The following is a 14617-nucleotide window of genomic DNA, read 5'->3' as shown; positions in this document are numbered from 1 at the left end:
GACCTCTGGTACAATCTTTGCCTCTTCCTGCTCTACCTCGTTTTTTCTTTGGGTCATTCCACATACAGGAAATGAAACAGGAAGGAAAGCAGATGCACGAATAAAGACTGGATTAAAAGCACAAAGCCATGGAGTGACCACGAAAATGGATGCTGTCGTAGGCCATTCAGGGTGCTATAATAGAATACCATGGGCTGGTATTCTATTATAAAACAACAGAAATTTATTACAGTTTTGGAGGCTGGGAAGTCCAAGAGCAAGGTGAGGGTGGATTGCCTGGGGAGAGCCTGTTTCCTGGTTCACAGACAGCCATCTTCTCACTATACCTCATACGGTAGAAGGGGAAAGGGATTTCTCTTGAGCCTTTTTATAAGCATTAATCCCGTTCATGAGGGCTCTTCCTTCATGACCTAATCACCTCCCAAAGGCCCCGCCTCCTAAAACCATCACCTTGGGTGAGTGGGTGGGAGCGCTGTTAGTATTCCAGCATATGAATTTTGCGGGAGGCACACATTCAGACCGTAGCAGATGCAGTGTAAACATCTATTTTTATAAAACATAAACTAGGTGCCATTTTTACTACAAGAGATTCAGAGCATTGTAGTATTTTATGTTAATGTAAGTCAACTAAACGTTATACAAATAAAAAAGCATTTACTCCCAAAATTCCAACATTAACCATTCAATCAAAAAAAATTAGGAACTATATTTCCCACAAGTACTCAAGGCTGTGTCCAAAAGTTATCTATCTGTGGACTAAAAAGAACAGCTAAAAATTACTACAGACCATGTGCCAGGAACTGCATTGTGCTTTCTACGGTTTAATTCCTTTAATTTTCAAAACAACCCTATAAAATTATCCCCATTTTACAGATGGGAATGCTGAGCCTTAGGAGGCAAGATTACTAGCCCAAAGCCAACAGCCACTAAGTACGTGGCAGAGGTAGGATTCACACTTGTTCAAAACCATCACACATCACAGTGTCTCAATCCTTGTCAAATTCAATCCACTTACCTGTAAATACTGCTTTGACTTGAATATGGTTTTCTAAAGACTTTTTAAAAGCCACAAATATATTTCTATATTTTAATGACTCTCAACATGGAATGCAAGTTTTTAAAACAACTATTTGGAGGGTTAATTCCCAGCTATTATGATTAACTTTTATTAACTAGATGGCAAATAATACCAGTTATTGACAACAGTGTTAAGTCATGTATTATCTCCTTTAATTGTTACCTATAAAATAGATATTATGTAACTTTACGGATGAAGAAACTAAGGCTCAGAACAGTGGAGTGGGTTGCCCAAAGTCATACAGCAGGTGAGGAGTACACCATGATTCTGATTCAGGTCAGTGTGCCTCTACAATGCATTCCACAGACCACTGCCCAATAAAGGCTCCACCATGGCAAAACAGTTGCCTTGGTCAACTTGTCTCCTGATCATTTCACGAAAAACTAATAGTCTATTTTTAGATCACAGTCAAATTTTCTGCACCTAGAGCTATGCTGAAGACACAAATATATATACTAGCCCTTACTGCCCCCACTAGCCTCTTTAAATAAAAATACATTTCTAGGGTAGACTAGTTTCTGGCAATTTCTATTAACAAATTCACCAAAAACGGTTGACCCTTGTTTGGAACTACATGGGTCCACTTACATGTGGATTTTTTTCAATAAATATATTGGACATTTTTTTTGAGATTTGTGACAATTTGAAACAGTTTCAGACAAACCACCTAGACTAGAAATATCAAAAAATTAAGAAAAAGGTATGTCATGAATGTATAAAATGTATGTAGATACTAGTCTATCCTTACAGAGGCATAAGGTGAGTGATATTTAACATAAAATTAATAATGTGTTAATTTTCTGTTTTATAACTTTGCCTTCAAAGAATTACATTACTGTACAGTATGCTCCCCGAACATGAGTGTAATACGGTATGCCATAAAAATTTTATAAGGATTCATTCATTAGTGTATAGGCTGGGCTGCCGTGAAACAACTGTATTGATTGCACTAGGCTACCATAAAGTGACCACACTGTTCTTCTTCATTATCAACGTATGAATTGTTATGTCTGCAAATAAATATGAAATTTTCACATGATCTTTTCATGTTTGATGTCTAATGTTAATAAAGCATACAACATCTACAACGTTTTACATCATATAAGACAATATTGACGTAGGTACTGACAGACAATTCATCTTAACAGATGATGTAAACTTAGCATATGGATGAATACAGCACAGTACTATGCATTTTCTCTTCCTTATGTTAATAACATTTTCTTTTCCCTAGCTTACTTTATTGTAAGAGTACAGTACATAATGCATTTAACTACAAAATACGTGTTAACTGACTATTTTATCGGTAAGGCTTATGGTCAACTGTAGGCTATTAGTAGTTAAGTTTGGGGGGAGTCAAAAGTAATACGCAGATTTTCAAATGCACAGGTTGGGGGGCTGGTGACCCAACTCCTGTCTTGTTCAAGGGTCAACTGTACACCGTTTTTGTTACTACCACAGCATAAGCATCCTGAATGTTCCTTCCTGGAATAAAGCCTGTTAAACCTCTTTGCAGGAAAATCTGTATGACTTTTTAAGCAACAAAAAGCTGAGGAAATGTTGATACTTTAAAATAAATCTTGACCCAGTAAGAACTGGCGCTAGGTCTTTTATCTTCTTGCAGTCAGCAAAAGTACAAATCTATAAAAATTCAAATAGTAGTTAAGGGCATGCATTTTGAAGTACTTACACGTGGGGTGAGTTATTTCACAAACTCATACGTACTGAAAAAATGTTTTTAATCTGGATATGTGAGCAGAAATCACTTTTAAAACCTATAAATGCTATACAATGAAAGAAAGAGCAAGTCCATGTGGGGTTTTACCAACTGTTCTTTGGGGGGGAAGTTATTACTGGCTGTTACGCACCTTGCTAAAAATATCGTTCAGATGCATTCAGAAGCTGCTGTTTCTAACCCTGTATTAATCTAGATCTTTGAAAATCAAATGATGGCCAGTTTAATCACCCAGCAAAAACAAGCAACTGTGTATGTGGAGGGCAGGATTAGAGGAAGTGGAGAGAACTGGGTCAGTAGGTGGCAGATGTTAACTGGTTCAAATTTGAAAGGCGTTCAAAAGTATAGACCAGAGTTTATGAAAACCCTTAAAGTGGAGGAGAAACAAAGAAAGAAAAATGCAAAATGTGTGTAAGAAAAGATCCTAATTTAGAAGGGTGTGCTGTTGAGTAAACAGTGGTCATCCAAAAACTTATTTCTTTTGAAAAATATAGAATTAACAACATTGTCAATAACATGTTATCTTTCTAGAACGTTACATTGGTGACAACGAACTTTATTTCCTCATTTACTTTGTGGACTATTCCTGTGATGTAGGTTGTATCCTCCTTTTTCAGATCAGGAAACTGAGGCTCAGGTTTAGCAATTTGCAAGCAGTCCCCATGGAGAGCTACGGCTCAAATATAAATCTTACGATTCTAAGACCAGCATTTTCCTCATCACATATCGAACTGTGGCCATGATGGTGGCAACTCTTTAAGTGTCTGTGTAAGAGGTAAAAGAGAAATATATCCCTTGGGTTAATTATTGTTTTTAATAAAACAAAGGAAGAAAACAACTACTTCTGCCTTCTCCCAGGAGAAAATGGGAATCCTATCCCTAATAAATGTTTTCTTTTAAAATACAAGCTTGTAAGCTAGTGACTAGTGATCATGTGATAAGCCTATCAGAATAAAAATCTAAATGCTGAAACTTGAATGTCTTAAATAGTTCACATAGATTTATTTCAGACAATTTTGGTGGAAAAAAAAAAAAGCATGAAAGTAACCAAGAGGAAAAGACGTTACATTATTTTGTAGAAGACTTAAGCTAAAATAATAGTATTCTGTGGTCACCAGACTAGGTTTAAATTGGATGTGACTTTGTAACAAATACTGTCATGACGTTTTCACCCTTAATAGAAACTCATGGGAGTACTTAAATAAAATGAAAATGTTATCCATTTCTTATTTCCTGAAATTACCGTGAAAATGGCAGCTTAGCATGAACTCAGTATTAATACAAAACCTCCATGCACATATTTTTAATACACTCGTCAGTGTAACTTTAATAATTTTCACTGTCAGGTTATATCTATTTCTATTAGAATAAACACAGACTTTCTTTCAGAATTTTTATCTGTAATATAAAGTAAAAGCAAGCCTTAAAAAAAAAAAAAAAAAAAAGGCTTAATATTTTCTAAACTTTATACCCTAGGTAATAAAGTAACGGTTCTCTATACTGACTGCCTAAAAGCATCCGGGCGGCCTGTAAGGTTAACTTCCCAAGCCTCTTTAGTGGTCCAAAGAATGTTATCCAAACTGCACATCATATTTTCTTACGAGTAAGGAAGACTCAGAAGCCACAATCATTGCCTCCTCCTCCTTACAAATTCAGTTTCTGTTACCACTCTGTGTCACCAATATCATACAGAGAACCATAACAGGCCCACATTTTCAGGGCCTATTTTATGTGTGATGACAGCATTCGTGGTTTAAGATGCTGGTCTTATGAAACTCATCTCCCCCTGAACCTCAACCTACCTCTTCCTTTAAGCTAATTTACAGCTATCATCCAGGTATGCATGACATTCAGATTTTGTTTTTGAGGGGAAAAAAATCTCTGAAAGACAGAAACTTCTTCTATTCCAAAATACTGTTCTTAGCACCAGAACTTATCCCCAATCAAATAAAAAGCTTTTCACAAATTCAGTCCTGTTTAAAACCTGCACTAGCCAGGTAAGCTATTTAGTTTTAAATACTCCTAGGAAATAGAACTGACAGGGATGGGGTCACCTTTAAGAAATTTATGGAAATCTGTGAAAGGATGCCCTTCAAAAAATGTATTTAACCCCAATGTAATTCAGTATGAGGAATTAAGGATCAATTTTGGAAAGTTAACAAAACTTTTAAATTCATTCATCTTTGAAACTGTTGCAGTCCAAAAAGGTAACTCATTACTTTCACCAAAGGCATCTGGATTTTTGTTCTTGTTTCAGATGAACAGTAAAGAGATTTATTAGAATACACATTCAGCTAACATTAAATCAATCTTGCCATCATTCAGGTAAGGAACATTAAAACAACATTCTGTATACTTCACACTAAGTTAAGCCAAAGAAATTTATATACACAACAAAATATAGTTTGGGTATTATCACGAACACTTGCATCAAACTCTGGAACCTACAAATTTCTGACATACACGCTATCATTTCATCTTCACACAAACCCCATGCAAAAACTACTGCACAATAAGTTTAAATAACTTGCATAATATACAATGAATACAGGATGAATTTTTAAATCCTTTGTTTGTCTCTAAAGCTCCAGGGTATACCCTGGAGTTGTTTTTTTCATCAACACTTCAATTTATCACCCTGTATCACCCTGTATATGGGAGGCATCAAGCTGTGCTTTGTAAATCACAATTTTATAAAAGATATGGTCCCTTCCCTTCAGAAGTTTACAATCTTGTTGAAAAGACCAATAAAATAATGTCATGTGAATGGTACTCATCAACTACTGAGAGAGTGCAAGAGGGCATGTGTTCCTTTCTTTAGGGTGATCATACAAATCACTGGATGGGTAGTGTTTTGGTAAAAGAGAACTAGAGACAGAAGAAGATCACAACACATCTGAGATGAAGATGGCAAAAACCGTGGCAGTTTAAGAAGTGTGCAATTAACATGCTCAAGGATTAGGCAAATGGAATATGATGCAGGAGCTGGGTAGAAACAGGACTTGGCCTTTATCTTGTGGGCAAAGGTCTTTGTGTTCAGGGTAATGATTATTTCTTCAGAAAGTTTTATTGTGCTGTAGTGTGTAGAACATATTGGATAATAAAAACTAAAAGGTAAAAGACCAGTTAGAAAGCTACTACAGTAACTGTCTAACAAGTATGAAGTACTAAAGCTTGAATTTAGAAGATGGAAGTGGAAAAAGAAAGAAATCAATCTCATAATTCTTCCTGTTCTAATAAAAATGATTATAGAAATAGTCATATACATGGTCGCCTGCTATCATGTGCTGAATATATAAAGGCATAATATAAAACCAAAACCTTGCAAACAGACTTGCAGGAAAGACTTTACGTAAGTCATCTCATAAAGTTACCTATCCTATAATGGAATAAACATTTATAACATCTGCTTTGAGTGTATTCTAGAGTAGCAAATACCATTTCTTAATACTGCAAGTCTTTGATTACATTTTTATGCTATTTTAAAAACATTTATTGTAGATGACCCCAAACTGAAATTTTCAAAAACTACAATCAGAAAATATCTGTATAAAATGGAACGATAACCTATACTTTACTATATAGCAACCACTTCTTAAAAACCACAAGGTCTGCCTGATTCATACTAATTTTAAGATACCAAAATACAATGAATGTCTCTATATTTTACAGAAACACAGGATATCTCTTATAAACGTATTTCTCAAACGGATTACCAATATTTTATGACGAAACGGAAAAATGCACGTATGTATACTCCAAAGATAAATTACCTGACCATAATATTACACTCTATTTGTGGAAAACCTCATGTTTACATATTACTTTTAATAGGGATATACGTATCAGTTTGACGAATAAACTAATTCAAATTATCAAAATGTATTATTTCAACTAATTCAAATTATCAAAATGTATTATTACAAATATAACTGAAGATTTTTGTTTTCTCTTCCTTTAAATATTCCCTGCCCCAGAAAGTCCATAAAGGCAAATTTTCAGGAGTGAAAAATAGTGTATCTTCTTCATATATTCAATAAATATTTAGTCAATAAATACTTATGAGCTACTTCTAGATGTCCAGTGTTCTCTTAAACCACTTTATTGAGGTATGACGTAGATACAAAAAGCTGTACATATTTAAGGTATACAACTGATGGGTTTAGAGTTAAGTATACATTTGTGAAACCATCACCATTATCAATACCATAAACACATACATCACCTTCAAAAGTTTCCTCCCACCCTCTTTTTGTGTGATAGGAACACTTAACATTACTCTTAGCAAATTTTTAAGTATAAAATACACTATTGCTAACTATAGGTAATATGCTGTACAGTAGATCTCTAGGACTTGAGTAATTGAAAGTTTGTACCTTTCGACCAACAGCTCTCTGTTTCCCCCTCCCACACTTCCTGGTAACCACCATTCTACTCTCTACTTCTATGAGTCTGATTCTTTTAGATTCTTCATATAAGTGGGGTCATGTAGTATTTATTCTTTTGTATCTGGCTTTTTTCTCTTAGGATAATGTCCTCTACGTTCACCCATGTTGTCACAAATGACAGATTTTCTTTTTTTTTAAGGTTGAATAATATTCCACTTTATGTAGATACATTTTCTTTAACCGCTTATATGTGAATGGACATGTGGGCTGCTTCCATGTCTTGGCTATTGTAAATAATGCTGCAAAGAAATAAGAATGCAAATATCTCTTCAAGATCCTGATTTCACTTTCTCTGGATATATACCTAGAAGTAGGATTTCTGGATCATATAGTAGTTTTATTTTTAAATTTCTGAGGAACCTTTATACTGTTTTCCATAGTGGCCATACCAATTGATGCCCAGAATTATTCTAGGTTCTCTCAGATATATCAGTGACAAACACAACAGAAAAAGATTCCTGCTCTCAGAGCACTTTCGTTCTAGAAGGGGAAAACAATCAATGAACAATTAATTTAAAATATTCATAGTATTTTAAAGGTGACAAGTGCTGTGGAAAATGAAAAGAGAGTGGAGATGCAGCTCCCACTTTGAGTGGAGTGGTCACCAGCACTGGCCTCATCAAGAAGATGCCGCGGCCTTATCAGCTAATGCAAGAACTTTAGTTTTACTATAACTGAGGTGAAGGGCTTTTATAAGCAGAGGATTGATTTTCTTTTTTTAAAAAATACCATGTACTATTATAACTGGGTGTCAAAAAGTATAGTTGACTTCATTTAAAAGGGAGGAGGGAGTGCTATTAAAAAACGTGTTGGTGGGAATGGCTATAAAAAAACTACCTTATATCAGGAACCCAAAATAACCACTAACACATGTGATTATGGCCAGTATTGCTTACTGGGCTTTACCGCTTATGACAGCCTGCCACACATGACCATTTTCACAGACTAGTAGTTCCTTATTCACATTCCAAATTCTGAACACTAAAAAGTTTAAAGCAAACCAATGTGGTAGTGAAATCTGACCCAAGTTCACGTGAGACAACTGACAGCTCTTGCTACATCTCACTTGGCAAATATATACATGAAGAAACATTAACTCTCAAAATCTAGGTAAACTTTAAATATCCTCATTGATGAAAAGTCATAGGTACATCTATATGTATATATACAACCTTTCTTTAGCTGCCCTATTTTACTCAGAAGATAGTGGGGTTACATCATATGTCAATTTATCATATTAAAAGTAAACCAGCCATGCACAAAAAAAAAAAAAAAAAAAAAAAAAAAACCGAAAAAGCAAACTAAAATTCTATCTAGCATATAACCTCGAGGAAGATGGACGATGTTGATCTGTTGTTACAGATTGTGATTTTACAGTTTAAAGATATGTATTTTTCATACAAATGTCCTGTAAACACTGGCTAACTGCTGTATCTCATGTTCAACCAAAAGCAAAACAAAAAAAACAATGTTATTTATTCCAACACTGAAGGAAACAGGCTGTTTGAGACCTACTGAAACATACTATGTAAGAATCTGCATGGCATCTTTCTATTGAATTTTTTAGGATAATTTTAACTAGATATGAATTAGACTAAAGCACTATCTTTAAAAAAATCCGAGATGTAACTTTATAACCATGCTGTCTTCAAGACACAGGTGGCTACTGAGTACTTTAAAACTGACTAGTCTGAACTGCGATGGGCTGTAGAGTAAAAATACACCCTGAATTTCAAAAACTTAGTATGAAAAAAAAAGAATGTAAAATATCTCATAATTTTATACTAATTAAGCAATGGAATAATAGTTTTCAGATGTTGGGATAAATAAAATATTGTACTAACTTCACTAGTTTATTTTTCCTTTTTTTAAACATTCCTACTAGAAAACTAAAAATTTGAGCTCACATTATATTTCTATTGAACAGCTCTTCTCTATAATAAAGACTGAGAAAAAGATTAATACAAAATTTCTCAAGTACTTACATTCTAGAATGAATAATTTCACTTTAGATCACCAAACAGAGTAATACAAACACAGATAAAGGTAGCAAGAAACATTCATCAGAAACTCAAATGCATCTACGGTTTAAGATATTCAAAGAGGTATCCAAAAAATTCAATAATAAAGTAAAAGTCTTCATTATATGATATGTCTAATTTGTTTCAAAATCCATTTTCAGTATTTCCTTAGTCATAAATATGTATAGGAGGGTTCTATGTCCTAGTTCCCTTCACTAGAGTTAGGGTAGGTCTAAGTTTCATGAACCAAACACATATCATAATGGAATCAGAAAACAGACAACTTAATTTTAACAGATGGGAAAATTTCATAACTCCTAAAAAACAACTTTAGAGTTTATGTAAAGTTGGAGAAAAGTCCATTGCACAATAAGAACCATCATTAGTAAAAGATACACTGATTGACATTTCTGAAATATCCTTAAAAGTGCTCCAAGTACCTATTTACTGAAGTTAGACATATATATACTCCACCACATAGCAGTTCCATTCCTGTGCATAGACTTATCAGAAATGAATGCTTATTTCTATCAAAAGATTAAAAAAAAGGTCATAGCAGCCTTATTTTAACCCCAAACTGGAAAGATATTCAATGTCCATTTACTGTAGAAGGGATAAATGATGGTATAATCATACAATGGAATATATACGACTGGGTGGGGGGAGAGGGAGATGATACACACATGGATGACTCAAAGACATAATGTTAATCAAAAAAATCAGACATAAAAGAGTTCATACTACATGATTCCAACTGTATAAAGTTCAGTAACAGGCAAAACTAATCCAAGATAAAAGATGCCAAAGACTGGTTCTTCTGTTGGGTGAAGGCAGTATTGACCAGGAAAGACACCAACAAAGCTCCCGGGGTAGAGTGTAGTGTAGTTACGCAGGGTACGCTTACGTAAAAAATCTCTGAACTAGCAAGTAAGAGTGCCAATTTAACTACATGAAGTTAGACTTCTGTAAAGTGGTTTTTGTTTTTTTTTTAAATATAAGTAACTTTTTTTTTAAAAAAGGGTCTGACATATCGTGAGTTATTCTCAAAAGAATTACTTAAAATCAATTCTTATTCAGAATTTACACAAGAATTTTTCTACTCAACTCTACAACTAAACTTAATTTCTTTGCCATTTTTTATTAATAAAAACTAGTAATCAGTTCAATTCTATTCAACCTACTCTTAATTTTCAGATTATCTGATAAATTTTCATAAATGGATAATTCCCAATGTCTTTAAAAAGTGTAATAATTTTCTCTATAATAGTTATGAACTATTTGAATGTTTATGTCTTTAATAAAATATGTAATTATAATAGTTAATTCTTAGTTTAAAAAGATAACTTTAAACTCCACAAAATTCAGGGTTTCTGATCATATCCTTTCTTTCACTGATAAAGCATACATAAAAATTAAATTTAGTATTTGGGAGTTCACTAGAAGTCCTTTTACAGTCCTAATGTGTTTATTTAGATTTCTTATTTGCTTTTGCCCTCCCCCTCTGACAGGAAGAGGGAGAAAATGCTGTTTTGCTAATAGTGAATAACCTTGAACATACAGAGTTCAATACAATGTTCTATGGAAATATAAAAGACTATATTCATCCAATCCTAGAAACTCATAGTGCTTGACAAGTGATTATTTAAGAAAATTTGTAAAACTGATTTTTGTGTCATTTCATGTGAATATAAGTCATGACTATCCAGTTAATAGAGTAATATGTACTCAAAGAACTTGACCTATTCACTACAACTTTAACAAATATATTATCTTATTAAATGTATGTATGCATTCTTCCTTCATCTGTGTCTACTCCAAGCAAGACAGCTGCTAAGTTTTATAAAAGACAAACACAAGACTTGTGGGGAGGTATCAAGGTGGACACCAAGAAGGAAACCCTGGGGCATGGCTGAAGGGAACTGTGTTCACCACTGACCTCAGCCAGATCGGCTGGTGTATCCACACGGGGTCTTGGGGTTGTAAAGGACAGAAACACAAAGCAGATACGTTTCTCAGCTGACAATCTTAATATCCTTCCTTCCTAGTAATACATCACATGTCCTGAGACTCAGGGTCTATGAGCAAATGAATTATTATGCTGCACCAACCTAGACACATGTGATAATGCAGAGGGAACTTAGCAGATGGATGGTCAGAGGCAGAGTCAGGTGACCTGGGTGAATATGTCCGTGGGCCCTATGAAAACACAGATGGCAGCTGGTCCCTACGCTAGAAGGTAGAACTGTCATAGGCAGGAAGAACTTTAAGACTGCCTGAATGCTTAATGTATATTTCACATGGTCTTAGATAAACAGAAACTTTTTATAACTCATTTTCAAATCAAAACATTCTTTAAAATAGTACTATGCTGAAAAGGTAAAATGTAAATATCTCAGATGTTTAAAAAAGGCAAAACTGGTTCCATCTAAACCAGATTCCTTTTACTCACACAAAATTCATAATTTACCAACACTGAAATGTATCCCTCTCCTCTGTTACAAATGTCAAACAACTAGTTTATCAATATCTGAAACTTAAGAAAACTAAACAATTAAATATGGCATAATATTCTTTCTTTCCTATAACTGAAAAGGCTTAACTACATTTTAAAAAGTGGAGCAGTGACACAAAATACAATACCTTCTGGATGTGTTTCTCCCAGATGTTAAAATAATGGATCCTGAGGATAGAGCTTAAATTGCTCACAATCCAAACACTCTGAAAATTAATAAAAATAAGTGTTACTTCAAGTTGCATCTTATCTCAAAGAATTTCAATAGCACGTTTCACAAACAACCCTTAACTACTGACTGAAAAACAAAATCTGAAAAAATGACAAAAAAAGATGTATTGCAAGTAAAAAAATTCCTAATTATACATGTTTTCCTTGGGCACAGCTGTTGATCACATCTGATCAAAAATACGCATTACAAAATTATTTATACCCAAACACTACTTATCTGTCTTTACACTGCATTAAAGACTATATCACCAATTCTCAAGTGTGTGAGAAGTTAATGTCAATGACCAAGAGGAATTCTGATCAAGGATTCTGGGAGAAAAAGTATTAGAATTATTTGGTAGTCAACACAAGAACTGAAACACCTCATTTTTTTTTTTTTTTTGACCATTAGAAACAAAAAAATGTTAAACTTGGAATTAGAACCTTCCTAGATACAGAATGACATCGACATGTGGACAGTTTATACTTTTAAGAACAAAAGAGTGGGTGAAAAGGTTTTAGGCCAGCAAGACCCAGAGTCCACACTTTAACACTGTGGTGGCCTTGGAAACTGTATATTGACCAATAGGCCAATGGACAGTGAGACCAGTTGGTGATAAGACAGGTATGGTGCAAACTCCGAGATTCCACCATAGCAGCATTCCACTCGTATCACCCACTGCATTTATGTCTGGTTTACATTTTTAGAATTCTCAATTCCTATCCCACAGCCTATGATTGGTTCTCAAGGATTATAGCTTAGCCTCCAAATAAAACCATAAACCTAAACCTTAAACTCCCCAAATAAAGTATTTTTCATTATCACTTAATTTTACCAGTTCCCTTCAGTCTCCTTAAAACCATATATAGATTACAAATTTCTTTGAGTGATGCTTCCTTAACATCCTAGGGAGGCAGGCTGTTCAACCACTCTGCCTCTGGGTCACTTTCTCTGTATCCTGCTTACTGTTATTCTCCCCGTGACTGTGAGCCTTGCATTCATCTTTGAATCCTCCAGCACCTAGCATGGTGCAAAGCATAGAGCTGATGCTGAGTGAAAGTCTGCTCTATGAATCACCGAATCTGAGAGACTTTGTCAACTAATATACCATGCTGAAGTAAAAATAATACCAGCAAAGGGAAGCAGGTAGTTATATGAGCCAACTACAATGAAGAATACTCGCCTTTTTAAAAATTTCATACTTCATAAATGCACACACACACACACACGCACACTCAATTCTCATTCTCGCTCCCTCTCCGTCTCCCTTCTTTCTCTCAGTTCTTCATTAGCAAGACTCTCCTGGTATCTATGTCAATACTCTCCCAACCCCTACAATCAGCCGGCTGGTGGCAGGGCTCCTTTCTGCCCAGGTGAATTAGGATTCTAGCCCTGCTGTCTGAGGTCCTGCACCAATTGGCATGGTAACTGGACGTTAACACAAACCCTCTAGGCACACCATCAGCAGCTCCTAAGCTACCCTCCATCAGCAGCTGGGAATGTCACTTATATGTGTAAGTCAAAAATACCTAGAATGATAACTAAGGCAGAATATTCCTAGAATTTTATTAGTAGACAGCTGGCATTGCCTTAAAATAGAAAAAACAAACAAACAAACCCTGAAGAGACCTAGTAGTGATTAAAAAAAAAAAAAAAGCCTTATCATTTCCTATTAGGACACTACTTTTTCAGCAACCAAATAAAAACATTACCAAATCATTTTATGTAATAAAATTTAACCTTACTTTGACCTTCCTCATAAAGCAAACAAACCTCTCGATCCAATAAAGCTCCATCTGAACTATGTAAGATGATAAGCAATACCTTAATTGCATTCATTTACATGACTTTGAAACTATTCTGGGCTGAAGTCACTGACTGCAAGGTCACAGAATACAAAAAAGTAAAATGTGTGCAATTTACCAAGGAGGAGGAATGATGCACTTGGGCAGTGGGGTAGACCTTCTCCCTCCCTCATCAGGAGACACCCAAAGCTTAATGCAATCAACAGGTGCAGCCATCTCTAACATCTCTATCTGAAATATATCATACATATACACACTGATTTTATAAACATACATATAAAATATAATAAGAATATGTACTTGGTAAGTCCACCATATATTATGGTTTTCTTATTAAAATCAATCTCCCTGAACAGAGGCAAAGGGCAATTCTATGCCTTAACAGCATTTAAAATCAAAATATGAAGTAGGGCTATTACTTTTTCCATTGTTTCATAAAAATTTCTAACAACTAAAATTCAGGTTATAAAGCTGTAACAATTTTTAGGACAAGAACTGCAAACACAGGATGTTAAGTATACTAAGCATTTCTGCTTTCATTTTTCATAACCTAAGCAAATACTCAACTAATTTGCTTAGAGGAGCAGACTTTTACGTCTCAAAGCCAATAATACCACATTAGTAAAAGTAAAGAAATACAACTGACTGACAGAAACTGACTACCATAAATTACGAGGGACAATGTGTATTCCTCAAAACCTCAGAATATATCATAACACACAAAAACAAGTTAATCCTACAAAATATTTCCCGTTAGTAAAATTCTAACACAAACTAGATGTTATTGGCACTTGAATTTACTGGAGA

General features: G+C 34.6%; 1 protein-coding gene across 17 annotated transcripts in view; it reads right to left on the bottom strand.

The window, feature by feature from the left end:
* NRIP1 (nuclear receptor interacting protein 1) overlaps positions 1 to 14617 on the bottom strand; it is a 185424-nt gene that overhangs the window by 154053 nt on the left and 16754 nt on the right. For 15 of the 17 annotated variants that reach the window (XR_003431978.1, XR_003431981.1, XR_003431982.1 and 12 more), the window contains exon 2: positions 11923 to 12000. The gene's annotated coding sequence lies outside the window, so the exon portion shown is untranslated. Of the gene's footprint in view, positions 1 to 11922; positions 12001 to 13928; positions 14042 to 14617 lie in introns of all 17 variants that reach the window. The other 2 variants (XM_027102315.1, XM_027102356.1) reach the window with 1 other exon arrangement.

This window comes from Aethalodelphis obliquidens, unplaced genomic scaffold (assembly GCF_003676395.1).
Source record: "Aethalodelphis obliquidens isolate GAN/ISIS:26980383/991018 unplaced genomic scaffold, ASM367639v1 scaffold1, whole genome shotgun sequence".
In the NCBI taxonomy this organism is placed as follows: domain Eukaryota; kingdom Metazoa; phylum Chordata; class Mammalia; order Artiodactyla; family Delphinidae; genus Aethalodelphis; species Aethalodelphis obliquidens.
This window is presented reverse-complemented; position numbering and strand designations above follow the sequence as displayed.